The sequence below is a fragment of the Chiloscyllium plagiosum genome, chromosome 36 (genome assembly GCF_004010195.1).
Source record: "Chiloscyllium plagiosum isolate BGI_BamShark_2017 chromosome 36, ASM401019v2, whole genome shotgun sequence".
Classification (NCBI taxonomy): domain Eukaryota; kingdom Metazoa; phylum Chordata; class Chondrichthyes; order Orectolobiformes; family Hemiscylliidae; genus Chiloscyllium; species Chiloscyllium plagiosum.
This window is the reverse complement of record NC_057745.1, coordinates 7,067,347-7,080,788: the sequence shown is the minus strand read 5'-3', so window position 1 is coordinate 7,080,788 and position 13,442 is coordinate 7,067,347. Positions and strand designations below refer to the sequence as shown.

General features: G+C 42.5%; 1 protein-coding gene across 5 annotated transcripts in view; it reads right to left on the bottom strand.

Annotated features, from left to right (window-relative positions):
- LOC122540918 (synaptic vesicle glycoprotein 2B-like) overlaps window positions 1-13,442 on the bottom strand; it is a 199,233-nt gene that overhangs the window by 36,649 nt on the left and 149,142 nt on the right. The window lies entirely within an intron of this gene.

The following is a 13,442-nucleotide window of genomic DNA, read 5'->3' as shown; positions in this document are numbered from 1 at the left end:
AAGGTGCTAGAAAACCTGAATAGCCTGAGGGTGGATAAATCACCTGGACCTGATGGACTACACCCTAAATTTCAAAGGAGGATAACTGAAGAGATAGTGGAGGCATTAGTGGTGTTCTTTCATGAATCACTAGAGTCAGGGAGGATCCCAGAGGACTGAAAAATCACTAATGTGAACCCGTTTAAAAAGAGAATAAGGCAAAAGATGCAAAATTATAGGCCATAATGAAGGATGAGATTTCTGAATACTTGAAAGTGTATGGTAAAATAGGGCATAGTCAGCATGGTTTCATCAAGCAGAGGTCACGTCTGACAAATCTGCTAGAATTCTTTGAGAAAGTAGTGAGCAGGTTAGATCAAGGAGAACCAATGGATGTTATCTATCTGGACTTCAAGAAGGCCTTTGACAAGGTGCCGCACAGGAGGCTGCTGAGTAAAGTAAGGACCCATGGTGTTAGAAGCAAGGTGCCAGCATGGATTGAAGACTGGCTGTCTGGCAGAAAGCAGAGAGTGAGGATAAAAGGATCTTTCTCAGGATGTCAGCCTGTGACAAGTGGTATTCCGCATGGGTCAGTGTTGGGACCACAATATTTCACTTTATACATTAATGATCTAGATGAAGGTGCTGAGGGCATTCTGGCTACATTTGCAGATGATACAAAGCTAGGTAGAATGACAGGTAGCATTAAGGAGGTGGGAAGGCTGCAGAAAGATTTGGACCGGTAAGGAGAGTGGGCAAAGAAGTGGCAGATGGAGTACAATTTGGGAAAGTGTGAGGTCATGCACTTTGATAAGAAGAATAGAGGCATGGACTATTTTCTAAATGGGGATAAAATTCAGAAGTAGAAAAGGCAAAGGGACTTGGGAGTTCTAGTCCAGGATTCTCTCAAGATAAACTTGCAGGTTGAGTCAGTAGTTAGGAAGGCAAATGCAATGATGGCATTTATTTTGAGAGGACTTGAATATAAAAGCAGGGATGTACTTCTGAGGCTCTTTCAGGCTCTGGTCAGACTACATTTGGAGTATTGCGCTCAGTTTTGGGCCCTAGATCTCAGGAAGGATATATTGGCCCTGGACCAGATTCAGAGGAAGTTCATGAGAATGGTCCCAGGAATGAAAAGCTTAACATATGACGACTCTGACTCTATGGAGTTTAGAAGGATTAGATTCCCTACAGTGTAGAAACAGGTCCTTCAGCCCAACAAGTCCAAACCAACCCTCCAAAGAGTAACCCAACCAGACCCATTTCTCTCTAACTAATGCACCTAACACTTGGGCAATTTAGCATGGCCAATTCACCTGACTTGCACATCTTTGGACTGTGGGAGGAAACCGGAATACCCAGTGGAAACCCACGCAGACACGGGAGAATGGCAAACTCCACACAGACAGTCACCCGAGGTTGGAATCGAACCTGGGATCCTGGTGCTGTGAGGCAGCAGTGCTAACCACGAAGCCACCATGCCACCTCCAAAGGTAATAGGGAAATCCCTGGAAATTACAGACCAGTCAATTTTAAGTCTGTGGTCAGCAAAGTTTTGGAAAGAATTCTGAGGATGAGAGGGGATCTAATTGAAACTTACAGAATACTGAATGGCCTGGACAGAGTAAAGGAGAAAGTGAGGACTGGAGATGCTGGCAATCAGAGCTGAAAATGTGTTGCTGGAAAAGCACAGCAGGTCAGGCAGCATCCAAGGAACAGGAGAATCGACGTTTCGGGTATAAGCCCATCTTCAGGAATGAGGAAAGTGTGTCCAGCAGGCTAAGATAAAAGGTAGGGAGGAGGGACTTGGGGGAGGGCCCCTTCCCCCAAGTCCCTCCTCCCTACCTTTTATCTTAGCCTGCTGGACACACTTTCCTCATTCCTGAAGAAGGGCTTATACCCGAAACGTCGATTCTCCTGTTCCTTGGATGCTGCCTGACCTGCTGTGCTTTTTCAGCAACACATTTTCAGCTCTAGACAGAGTAGATGTTGGGAAGACGTTCCATTGGTAGGAAAGACTACGACCCAGGGGCAAAGCCTTAGAGTAAAGTGATGACCTTTTAGAATGGAGATACAGAGAAACTTCTTGAGCCAGAGAGTGGTGAATCTATGGAACTCACTACCACAGAAGACTGTGGAGGCTAGGTCATTGAGTATATTTAACATGTGGATAGGTTCCTGATTGTCAAGGGGATCAAGGGTTATAGAGAGAAAGCAGGAGACTGGGGTTCAGAAACATATCAGCCATGATTGAATGGCAGAGCAGATTCGATAGGCTGAATGGCCTAATTTCTGCTCCTATGTCTTATGGTCTTATAGGTCACTGGATGAGAATAGAGCACAGTCCACTTCAATTACTTCCTGTCATCATGTAGCCTGGTGAAACAACAGAGTCATTGACTCATCACATCAATCAATACAAATTTGTCAAGCTCAATGTAGCAGAAAATCATTCCCATTAAAGTCAATGGTTTCGATTTCTATCCATTGTAAATGGTTCACTAATGTATAGTCAAAAGGAAATACAAAAGGAACAGCAAAGAGGAGACTATTCCAAAACCATTTCACCATCTCTGATGATTCAGCCAGTTAATAGTTTCTTTACACCTCACACTTGAGCCACTCCTGAACCAATGTATTCCAGCAAATCAGCAAAGATTGCTCTGAAATAGAAGATTGCTTTGTATCAGACACAGCTCAGGGTGATGATGCATATTGCTAGACACCTTGAAGTAATGCTGTTGTGTGTCTTTGAGGAGAAACAAAGTTGATGGCCGAGATATCAGAACATATTACATTTTACAACAGCAACATGCAGTTATACAGTAATAGTCATCACCTTAATCTCAGAAAACTATAAGGCTGCTCTCTTATTAGACAGGGTCAACTGGGTCACCACAGTTCATGTGAAGGGCAAAGTTGTGAAAGCAGGTAGTGAACTCAGCTGATGATGGGAATTGAGCCCATTCTATTAGTATCTACATCAAAAACCAGCCATCCGGCCAGCCGAACTAATCAACCTCTATTGTCTTCAATAGAACACCAAGGCACATAAAGAAATACTGTGACAGACAATCAAAGACTAGCTTAAAGAGATTTAAGTCTTGGAGTGCATAAGGAGAAGAAAAGAGAGGTGGAAATGCAAGGTTAAGTGTCACAAATCCGAGAACCCCAAGGCTTCCTGAAACATATCCTGCCTGGAAACGTAGTTAAACATTATTTAAGGCATCCCTGATGGCCATGTAAAACAGGCCTAAAGACCCATCCACTGACCTTAACCTTTCTGATAGCCAGGGTAATCAGTCATAGACACAACTGGAAAAATTTCAATTTTATTTTTAGAAAATTCATTTGAAGTCAGCAGGAATGAAGAACATTTTTCACAGCCAATGCCAGGACAATGGTCTTTCTCCGATCTCCTCCCCCATCACCTGATTGGACACTACCACCACCACTTGACTGGGTGACATTCCGGTCTCCCTCAAGGCTGAGGATAATTTACATTGGCCTTTCAGACAGTCACTGAATTACATTATTCAGAATTTCCATTCCAGAATCAGATTTGGCAAGACTTCCAGCTTGCCCACAAGTCTGATACTTTTGTTTCCTCAACCCAAGCCCATAAATGTACTGAGACAGCCTACATCGACCAAGCTGACATTAGATAAGACAACACATGCTGGAAGCCATACTGGCTGGTGTAACTCAGGGCCACAGTGAAGCTTTGATCTCATGTCATGCTGTTGGCTTTTATCTAATAATTTCTCACTCACACCAAATGCAGTTTCCTAAGCACAGTTTGATATGCATGGTGTCAAAAGCCAAGGTTCAATTAACTGACCTTTAATGAAGTAAAAACCAGACTGAATTGGTTTTCAGTTTCTTAGTACTCAACAAAACAAGTCTAAATTCATCTGGAGATTCAGAGTTTGGTGCAGCCATTGTAGACAGGACTCCACCAAATGCACAACTGAATGTTATGACCAATCCCCAGGACAGGTTTCCCTGTTTATTATGGGATACCCCAAATTGATTAGCTCCGGACAGGAGGAATGGATTGTCTGTTCTTCTTTATTCACCTTGGTAGGTTAATTTAAAAAAGGAATCCTTCACTTGTAGATGCCTTTTTCCAAACAAAAACTGTTTATGTTTTAAAAGAAGCCAGGTTTTCTTGAATTGCCAGCAATTAGAAAGGATGTTGTGAAACTTGAACAAGTTCAGAAAAGATTTACAAGCATGTTACCAGGGTTGAAGCGTTTGAGCTATTGGGAGAGGTTGAATAGGCTGGGGCTATTTTGGAATCATAGAATCTCTACAGTGTGAAAACAGGCCATTCGGCCTACAAGTCCACCACCGTCCCAAGAGTAACCCACCCAGACCCATTCCCTTACTATTCTACATTTACCCCAAACTAATGCACATTACCTACACATCCCTAAACACTATGGACAATTTAGCACAGCCAACCCACCTAACCTGTACCTCTTTGGATTGTGGAAGGAAACCCATGCATACACAGGGAGAATATGCAAACTCCACACAGACCGTTGCCCAAGGCTGGAATTAAACCCGGGTCCCTGGCACTGTAAGGCTGCAGTGTTACCTGTGCCACCCTGGAGCATTAGAGGCCAAGAGGTGACCTTATAGAAATTTATAAAATCAGGAGGGGCATGGAATAGGGTGAATACCAAACGTCTTTCCCCCAGGATAGGGGAGTCCAAAACTAGAGGGCATAGGTTTAAGGTGAGAGGGGAAAGAAATAAAAAGGGATCTAAGGGGCAACTTGTTCACACAGAGGATGGTGCATGTACAGAATGAGCTGCCAGGGGAGGTGGTGGAGGCTGGTACAATTTTAACATTTAAAAGGCATGTGGATGGGTTCATGAAAAGGAAGGGTTTAGAGGGACATGGGCCAAGTGCAGGAAAATGGGAGTAGATTAATTTAGGATATCTGGTCAGCATGGACGACTTAGGTCAAAGGGTCTGTTTCCGTGCTGTACAGCTCTATGACTCTAAGTGGCAGATGTGGGTATAATGACAAGACATTTGGATAGATAAATGAATAGGAAAACTTTGGAGGGATATGGGCGAGGAGCAAACAAATGGGCTTAGTTTAGTTTGGGATTATGTTCAGCATGGACTGGTTGTACCGAATGGTAAGCTTCCGTGCTGCATGACTCTATAACTCTATTAGAAGACATAAAAATGCAATACATATAGATTAAAATGAGAGGCAAGAACATAAAAGATAAAAGCCAAAACACATATATGGATCAGTCAGAGTTCTGTGAAAAGCAGACAAGGCTCTGTTGTGGATCTTCCAATGGATGATGCTAGTAACATTGACATTGACGGATACTCTTGGTTTTGCAGTTATCTTAAATTCTTTTGTTCTGTTTCTCCCCGATGTGAAATGACCAGCAGCATTCAGAGCAGGAGAATGCCTTTACCTTTTCATCTGCAGTGCTGGAGTGTTTAATGCCTGCCACCAAGCTGTGACCCTCACAGCACATTAGTACACACACACTAGCATGAAAGTCCATTACCACACACAGACTACAGGTTGCAGTTTCTACATCCCAGAAAGGGTAAAAATGAACATGTCTTTCTTGATCCTATTCTCTCTGTCTAGAATATAGTCTACGGAAGATGTTGTACTTCTGAGAGGAAAAAATTAGTTTGTCTTATACTTCAGCCTTTTGAAGTCTCTCTTTGTGAGGCTTCCTTGACACCTGCCAGGTGTGACATTCCATGATGTCCCTAAAGGCAGAATTACATTGTTCAGAATTTCCATTCTCAGTCAAGTTTTGGCACTAAGTTTTCTTTTTAAAAATTATGTTGGGCAGAACCGTAGAAATGTGAACATGCGACACGGTGGCTCAGTGGTTAGCACTGCTGCCTCACAGCGCCAGGGTCCCAGGTTCGATGCCAGCTGTGGGCGACTGTCTGTGTGGAGTTTGCACATTCTCCCTGTGTCTGTGTGGGTTTCCTCTGAGTGCTCTGGTTTCCTTCCACGTTCCAATGATGTGCAGGTCAGGTGAATTGGCCATGCGAAATTGTCCACAGGTGTTTAGGTGCATTAGTCAGAAGGAAAATGGGTCTGGGTGGGTTACTCTTCGGAGGGTCGGTGTAGACTTGTAGGGCCGAAGGGCCTGTTTCCACACTGTAGGTAATCTAATCTAAGTGTGGGGTAAGGTGAGTAAGATAGCAGTATAACGACAAGTCCAAATGGCCTGTTTCCACACTGTAGGGAGTCTAACCTAAAAAGTGTTCAGCGAGGCTAATCTCGATGTCGGGAACAACTTGCTGCATCTTTTAACTAAACTTCCCACCTCCTCCAGCAGGACCTCTGGGTTTCGACCCACAAAGTGGAATACTGATTTTCCCTTCTTTGCAATGTCTGGTGGAAATGTCAGGCACAGTGCAAGGCAGTTCTGGACTGACTGTGATTGGCTGGGTGCAAAGCAAGGATGCATCCTGGGATATCCTGGCACTACAGATTGTTCCTGGCCTGGCAAGCGGTAGGATGGGGATAGAATTGGGCAAGGGGGTACCATGTGGGGTAGTTAGTCACCAAATGCAGTCAGAAAATCCCAAAAGCATGCAGAAAGATAGTGCTCCATGGATTTCAACAAAACTGGCTCATCGCCCAAAAAAAACTTCTGCCCTTTGTAATGAAAGGTTTGTAGGCTATCTGGGCATTATGATCCATCATCATGACAGTGATACTCTGTTTTGATCATAAGTCTTATAGCACATTAAAAGAATTTAGAACGATGACATGCCTATGATACAGGGAACCTGCCCACTTGATTCACAGTGGCAAAATTCAATGGTAGGAGAAATGTTTGTTGAGGTGAATGAAATCTTTTTCAGAGGTTACTTGCAAATTGTATAATCAGTTACTTTTGGAATGCTACCACTGTTCCTCCATCAGCAAATAGTGAACAGCTTGTATACAGCAAGATCCTACAAACTATCTAAGGACTTATCAGTGAGTGTATTGGTTCATCTTGGTAGAGGGAGAAAGTGAACCAAGGAGTGGCATGGTGGCTCAGTGGATAGCACTGCTGCCATACAGTGCCAGGACCCAGATTCCACCCTTGGGCAACCGTCTGTATGGAGTTTGCACATTCTCATTGTGTCTGCATGGGTTTCCTCCTACAGTCCAAAGATGAGCAGGTTCGGTCATTTGGCCATGTTAAATTGCCCATGGTGTTCAGGGTTAGGTGGGTTAGCTGTGGAAAATATAGGGAAAAGGTGGGTCTGGGTGGGATGCTCTTCAAAGGATTGATGTGGACTTGACAGGCTAAATGGCCTGCTTCTACACTGTAGGGATTTTATGATTTTAAGAAAACTCTCCAACTTTCTTTCAATACTACGGAGGGATATTTTTCTATTTATTAGAGCAGAATGTTTAACATTTCTCCTTTTTTGGTTTGATTTATTACTGTCGCATGAACCAAGATACAGCAAAAAGTTTTGTTTTGCATGCAGTACAGATAGATCACACCATACAAGGTGCATTAGGGTAACAGAACAGAACAAAGAATATAATGTTACAGCTGAAGAGAAGATGCACAAAGAGTGAGATCAACATTTAAATTTAAAATCTGATAGGTCCATTTAGAAAGTCTGATAGCAGCGGGGAAGAAGCTGTTCTTGGACCTGTTGGTCCATGTGTTTAAGCTTTTGTATCTTCTGCCCAATTAGAAGAGGTTGGAAGAGATTCTAACCGGGGTGGGAGGGGCCTTTGATGATATTGGCTTCCCTCCTGCAGCAGTGAGAAATGTAGATGGAGTCAACGGATGGAAGGTCGGTATGTGTGATAGACTAGCCTATGTTCACAACGTCCTATAGTTTCTTACAATCCTTAGCAGAGCAGTTGCCATACCAAGCCATGATAGAATGCTTTCTGTGGTGCATCTATAAAAATCGTTAAGAATCTTTACAGACATGCCGAATTTCCTTAGCCTCCTGAGGAAGTGGTGCCATGGTTATGCTTTCTTGACCATGAGTGGACCAGGACAGATTGTTGGTGATCATCACTCCCAGGAACATAATGCTCTCAAACACCTCCACCTCAGCACCATTGATACAGACAGAGGCATGCCCTCCACGTTGCTTCCTGAAGTCAATGACCTGCTCTTTTGTTTTGTTGACATTGAGGGTTTCAGCTTAGATTGTGTCTCAGATCCCTAAAGTATTTGAACCCACAGTCTCGAACTTAAAATGTGGCCAATGAAGCTTGCAATGAGATGTAGAAATCCAGGGCAAAAGTTTCTGTTTGATTATGTTGGTATGTCCAGCACAATTCATCCAGTAAACCAAGGAATTTCAAATACAAGTGATATCCAGCACAAACTCAGTTCCACAGTTTTGCACACTGGTTTAAAAACTGGTTGAAACTGGCCTTGCCATAAACCTGATTGCATTCCCAGATTGGAATAATCAATTTATAGAGTTTATATTTGGCACCATGCAAACAAACTTGATCCAAAAACTCAAGAGAATAAAAGCTCCTAAAGGTAGTGCTATTTTAAACAGAATTTACGCTGGGATTGCATTATTTTGGCCAAAAGCTGGAGAAATAAAAATTAATGAACACGTCGATGAGATTCCGAGCTAATCTGTGACCTCACAGTGACCTCACCGGTGCATATGCTAGTGTTTTTTGGAATGCTGTCTCTCAAGTGGGGTGAAAGCGGAATCTTTGAAAATTTTCAAGGCAAAAAACTGATAAATTCTTAGTCAGCAAGTGAGATGTTGTCGTGGGTAAGTGGGAATGTGGAGTTGAGGTGACAATCAAAACTGTCATCGTCTTAGTAAACGGTGGAGCAGGCTTGAGGGGCCAAATATCTTACTCATGCTCCTAACGTGTTGGTTCATATGTTTGGAGCCTGTCCAAACTGAAGCATGTTGCTCTGTAGCCTTATCACCACGTACAATGTAATAATGAACATGGTTTAACAATTAGTGCAATGTTTGGACCAAGGTGCCTGGATTCGATTCCACCCTTGTGAGACTGTCTGTGTGGAGTTTGCACATTCTCCCCATGTCTGTTTGGGTTTTCTCCCACAGTCCAAAGATATGCAGGTTAGGTGGATTGGCCGTGCTAAAGTGTCCAGGGCTGGGGGTGGGGTGGGATGCTCTTTGGAAGCTTAGTGTGAATGCAATGGGCTGAATAACCTGCTTCCACACTGTAGGGATTCTATGAAGACCCAGAGAACCCACAGTACAGCACGATCAAACAACTATCTCATTTTTAAAATCACTGTTCTATATTATTTTCGTGCTATACAAAATTGCATAATAAATAACATTGATTTCCTGCCTTCTACTGGGAATAGTGTCAAGGGAATGAACTGCCTTGTTAGTTTCTCAGGATGTCACCAGTTTTGAATGAACCTACTAACAATAAAGTGATTCTACTCTGCAGAGGAGTATATCGTTTGAGATTTGCGCAGCAAACAAAATAACTGTGTTAACAATAGCTGATAGACTGATAATTGTAAAGACCACATCTTTTTAACTCCACCAAACTCTTTCCAATTAGTTGTCAAAGCGGTGTTTAATTAGAAAATTCACTACAAATTCACTATAAGCACAAAGTAAGGGCTGCTGTGGCACAGTGGTAGTGTCACTACCTCTGGGCCAAGAGGTCCAGATTCAAGATCCACCTAGCCCAGAGATGTGTCATAATGTGTCCAATCAGGTTGATCAAAATAAGAATGACATATGAAGTGTAAAGAGGTCCCATACACCTCAGACAATGACTATCTAAATCATGTTAAGGAACTGTAGAATTTGGGGTACGAATACTGAGATCACTAAACATGGTGATACAGGTTAATAAAAGCAAAGCTAACACATATTTGGGTTCACCTATAGGATTGGAAATGCATTTTAAACTAATATAACCGTTAGTTAAATCAAGATTGCAATGCAATGATCAGTTCTAAATTCCATTCCCTAGGTAGGATATTATAAAAGAATGAAGAAAGTGCAAAAAGTGTGTACTAAAACTTGGAGGTTATAAGCTGAATGTGGAGCCTGTTATCACAGTAGGTACCTAGAGCAAGTAACAGAGGTGCATTCAAGAGGAAGCTAATTAAGGATATGGGGATGGAAGAGGGTTGGATAAACAGAGATGGACGAGGCTCAGGTGGAGCAAAAAAACTGACATGGCCCATTTAGGGTGAATGGCTAAATTCTGTACATGCTACATAATATTTTGTAAGGAACATTCTATATAAATATTCAAAAAGACATATATTTAAAGGGCTAATTTTCAGGGTTATGGGTTAAAGCTAGGCTTGGGACTAAATTGGACAGCTTTTTCAAATAGAGATAAATCCTAATTCAGCACACCAGGATGTCATACGGAGATGCATCCAAATCACTGAAACAGAGATTGTTATTATTATTGAACACTATCTATGGTCTATTTGCTTCATGGCATGAATCTATGAAGGAAAAAAATCCTCCTGCTCCTAGTCTAGTTTTGCTGTGACTATTTTCATCTCCTCCAGGCTTATGTTTTGTTTCTTTACTTTTCAGATTACTGCCTACTTTTATTTTGTTCTATCATCATTTATGGAATAAAATCAATCCTGTTCTCCATCCTCTCTCAGTCTTTCCCCTTTCCTCCTCCCGTCACTGTCTCCCTCTTATATCAGCTATTCATCCTTTCATGTGCTCCACTTCTAATGACTTGCAATGTTAAATATTGCTTCTCTCTCCACGCGTGGTGCCTGACCTGCTGAGTGTTTAACAGTATTGCCTGTGCTGATTTTAAAAATTCCTATTCTGGATGATGGCCTTCTCTATATAATGGCTGCAAGGGTATGGTTATTGCCCAGTACATTATGGGATGAAGTTTACTTTACACAAGGAAACTTGCAGCCAACAGAATAGAGTACCTTTTCATCCCATCAGTCTGAAAGGATCGAAATGAATGGATTCAAATGAGAAGTGACTGCCACTTATTGTGCTGTCTGTATACAGATTGGAGTACTGGAGGTTCGTGCTCAGGATTGGAATTGTTATTTAAGAAAGCTTATAAATGTGTTTGAAGCAGTTCAGAGAAGGCTTACCACACTAAGACCTGGAATGGATGGGTCATCTAATGTTGAATTTGTATTGACTGGAGTTTAGCAGAGTAAGAAAGAACTTCTTTTATTCACCTGTGAGACATGGGTGTCACTGGCTGGCTTGCATTTATTAGCCCTCCCTAGTTGCCCTTGAGAAGGTGGTGGTGAGCTGCCATCTTGAACTGTTGTATTCAACCTGCTGTAGATAGACCCACAATGTCATTAGGAAAGGAATTCCAGGATTTGGATCCAGTGACAATGAAGGGACAACGATAAATTTCCAAGTCAGGATGGTGAGTAGCTTGGAGGGGAACTTGTAGATGGTGGTGTTTCCATGTATCTGCTGCCCTTGTCCTTCTACACAGAACTGATCATGAGTTTGGAAGGCGCTGTCAAAAGGTGCCTTGGTGAATTTCTGCAGTGCATCTCATTGATTGTACACACAGCTGATACAGAGACTCGGTGGTGAAGGGAGTGGACGCATGTGGATGTGATGCCACTTACTATATTGAAACATATAGGCTCCTGATGTGGCTGTGGAAAGGATGTTTCCTCTTACAGGAGAATCTAGAACTAGGGGGTTACCATTTAAAAATAAAGGAGCCACTCATTTACAGCAGAGATGAAGCAATTCTTTTCTTACAAAGATCGTGAGTCTTTGCAACTCTCTTCCTCAAAAGGAAGTGGAAGCCAAATCCTTGAAATTTTTGAAGACAGAGATAGATAGATACTTTTTCAACAAGGGAGTAGAAAGATATGTGGAGTTGAGGTTACAATCACTATTAGAGCTGAAAATGTGTTGCTGGAAAAGCACAGCAGGTCAGGCAGCATCCAAGGAGCAGGACAATCGACATTTCGTGCATGAGCCCTTCTTCAGGCTCATGCCCAAAACATCGATTCTCCTGCTCCTTGGATGCTGCCTGACCTGCTGCGCTTTTCCAGCAACACATTTTCAGCTCTGATCTCCAGCATCTGCGGTCCTCACTTTCTCCTACAATCACTATTAGCCTATTCCTGCTCCTAACTTGAACGTACATCCAAAAGGTACAAATCAGTTCTTTTAAACAAAACATTCAGGAGAGATTAAACGTGTGAGCCATGAGTACACCAAGATTAGAGAAAAGCTGCTTCCTCCATGACCATCAATAGATCTTAAATCCCAAATTCAGAACAGCATCCCATTTTGCATCAATAATGCATTCCAGCTTCCTGTTTGTCTACTTTGGATTCCAGCATCTGCAGTTTTTTTGTCTCGAACTCAATATAGCATTTGCCTCATTTCCTACAGCTTTTCTGAGCATGAATTGCCCAGATTAATACCAGATTACAGCTTTGTGTTCCATGCCCACTAGGTATTGACTTTCCCTTAGAAGGACAAGAATGCTCCTAACTCACCAGACTGGCTGGATCCAAAAGTTCGAGGTGAAAGGACAACTTCTAATTCACATCAATGCCCAGTCCCCAGGGAGGAAAGCCAATCTGTCCCAACCTTTATTTGACTTTACAGCAATGCTGCTCGAAAACTATTGAGTGGTTTTGAGGCACTCTGCAATCACAATCTCATTACGTTCCACTTTGGCCAAGGTACTTAAGAGTACTACAGGTCCAAAAATTTATTTGCTTGGTTGTCAATACATAAAATGGAAGATGGTACTTTACCAGATAATTTTTATTATACTCCTCAATCAATAGGAGAGCTGAGAGCTCACATCACAGATCATTCTCTGTGCTGTCTAACAGTCTGGGCATTTGGCCATCATTTTAATGAGCTCCTGCACGAACAGCAAAATATTGTTTTCACTCTTGTTAAAATGGTGTTAACCATTCAAAGTACCTCTATCGCATTATTGTTTAAAACAACTATTTAACCTCTTGAGTATTTAAAGACTTAAAGGTCTGCATCATCACACATTAACCTGAAATGATGTTGCGTCTTATTTGTGCAGGTTAGTGAGAGAGAAACTGCTCTCTTACTTGGGCACCTTTCTCCCATTCTCCCAGAACAGCTTTCTCTCACTCTCTCAGTCAAGTTGAGTTTAACATTCCATGGATTTGAGGAACTTTCACAGATCTCATTCAGCTGTTGTTCTCCACCTATCAGCCTAGAGAATGTGGATGGTGTCCTATTGTCATTATCTAATCTGACATTAGACACTTGGAGCAGGATTTTCCCAGCCCCTGGTTTTGGGGATGAGAGTCTGAATGAGAAAGAGCATGTGAGAAGGGGGGAGGTGGAGATATGTGTGAAGGGCAGAGAAGGTGGGTGTGGCAGGGACAGGAAGAGTGTGAGGGAGGGCGTGGCAATGCTTATGGGAGTTGGGGTTGGGGTTGTTGTTTGTGACGGGTGGGGATGGTAGGTGTGGAGGG